Genomic DNA, 2,369 nt, shown 5'->3' on the forward strand with positions numbered 1-2,369 from the left:
GAAATCTTTTGTAGATTATAAATGTATTTTATCATCACTTTTGATCAATTTAATGCATCTTTGCTAAATAAAAGTGTTACTTTCTATAATTTCTAGATTCATTTCTAGAAATCCCCCCCTTCCCCCCCCCCAAAAAAATTATTCTGACTCCAAGCTTTTGAATGGTAGAGTGTATAATGTTACAAAAGCTTTTTATTTCAGATAAATGCTGATCTTTGGATCTTTCTATTCATCAAAAAATCCTGAAATAAATGTAACTCAACTGTTTTAAATATTGTTAATAATAATAATAACAATAATAAATCAGCATATTAGAATGATTTCTGAAGATCATGTGACACTGAAGACTGGAGTAATGATGCTGAAAATACAGCTGCACATCACAGAAATAAATTACAGTTTAACACATATTCACATAGAAAACAGTTATTTTAAATAGTAAAAATATTTCAAAATGTTGCTGTTTTTGCTGTATTTTGGATCAAATAAATGCAGGCTTGGTGAGCAGAAGAGACTTCTTTAAAAAACATAAAAATCTGACTGTTCAAAAACTTTTGTATATTTGTGTGTGTGTGTGTGTGTGTCTGTGTGTGTGTGTGTGTGTGTGTGTGTGATAGATGAGCTTCTCATTTACTCCCCGCAGGCGTGTTTAAGATAGTGACAGACTGATATATCTGATGAATCAGCTGATATTTGCTCATTTTGTTTGTTGACTGATTAACAGAAGTGGCCAGCAGTTCCCAATGGATAATAAATGTTTACATTTAAAGATGACAGTAGCATACATCAAATGAATCTAACAGTGTTTGAGTCTAATTATGAGGAACCATCATGTGAAAATAAGTGTTCAGTATCAGCATCTCATTTGCTGTCATTATCCCACTCACGTCATGAAGTAAACATTGTGGCCTTTGAGTTCAGGAAAGTAATTAGAGTGCTTTATATCCTTTCCTTTAAAGAAATTGTTTGATTCATATGTTATATATTTAGCTGCATTTATATATTTATTTGTTTATATATCAATAAAAAGTGTATGTGATATGAACCCAGTTCTGCATCTGTATGTAGGACTCGTGTGTGTGTGTGTGTGTGTGTGTGTGTGTGTGTGTGTGCAGTGCTCTGCTCTTCTCCCCATAAAGACTGTAGTTGTAAGAGAAGGAAAGCTAAGAGATGTGTGCAGGTCTCTCTGGAAATCAGCCGATGCTTTGTGAACACTCAGCACTTTCTGCAGCTCTCTGAAGCTGTGTGTGTTTTGTCATGTCTTTCTCTGCATCAGTTCTTCATGCTGCTCATGTGATCACAAACTCACTGATAGTGGTTATTGTCATAACATTATGTTGTTAAATATGATTATTATAATTGTACTCAAAAGCCATCATCTCGGACTTTACAGTGGCTTATTTACTCTTAACTGAATGTTGTAGAAGGTGCATTTACTGTGTATCTGCTCACCAACGCTGCATTTATTTGATCAAAAATACAGTAAAAATTTTAAAATATTATTATGATTTAAAACAGCTGTTTTCTATGTGAATATCTGTTAAACTGTAATGTATTTCTGTGATGCGCAGCTGTATTTTCAGCATCATTACTCCAGTCTTCAGTGTCACATGATCTTCAGAAATCATTCTAATATGCTGATTTGCTGCTCGAGAAACATTTCTGATTATTATTATTATTATCAATGTTGGAAACAGCTGTGCTGCACAATATTTTTGTGGAATCCGTTATGCATTTTATTTTTCAGGATTCACAGATGAATAGAAAGTCCAAAAGAACAGGATTTGTTTGAAATAGAAATCTATACTAACATTATAAACGTCTTTACTGTCACTTTTGATCAATTTAATGCGTCCCTGATGAATAAAATTATCATAATTATAAAAAATCAGACCCCTAAGTTTTGAATGGTTGTGTACATAACTGTGATCAAATACACAGTCTAAGACCAGCCTGGCTTGCTAAAAAAGTGGCCACAACCACTTTAAAACCAGCTTGGGAGACCAGTCAAAGCAGTCAATCAGCTTAGGCTGGTTTTAGCTGTTTTTTCAGCAGGGAGTTGTTAAAGGGGTCATATGATGCTGCTAAAAAGAACATTATTTTGTGTATTTGGTGTAATGAAATGTGTTTATGCGGTTTAAAGTTAAAAAAACACATTATTTTCCACATGCTGTACATTATTGTTTCTCCTGTATGCCCCACCTTCTGAAACGCGTCGATTTTTACAAAGCTCATCGGTCTGAAAAAAGCGAGGTGTGCTTGACTGGCCAGCTATCCAGTGCGTTGTGATTAGCCGAATACCTCAAGCGTGAGACGGAAATCTTACGCCCCTCACCATACTGTGATGATGCCCTGTCCGGCCGGAGCGA

At 34.8% G+C, this 2,369-nt stretch overlaps 1 protein-coding gene across 1 annotated transcript in view; it reads left to right on the forward strand.

Annotated features, from left to right (window-relative positions):
- The window catches only part of LOC107741371 (protein FAM222A), a 28,203-nt gene that overhangs the window by 1,249 nt on the left and 24,585 nt on the right, over positions 1-2,369 (forward strand). The window lies entirely within an intron of this gene.

The sequence above is a fragment of the Sinocyclocheilus rhinocerous genome, unplaced genomic scaffold, assembly GCF_001515625.1.
Source record: "Sinocyclocheilus rhinocerous isolate Xijiao unplaced genomic scaffold, SAMN03320098_v1.1 scaffold15, whole genome shotgun sequence".
Lineage (NCBI taxonomy): Eukaryota > Metazoa > Chordata > Actinopteri > Cypriniformes > Cyprinidae > Sinocyclocheilus > Sinocyclocheilus rhinocerous.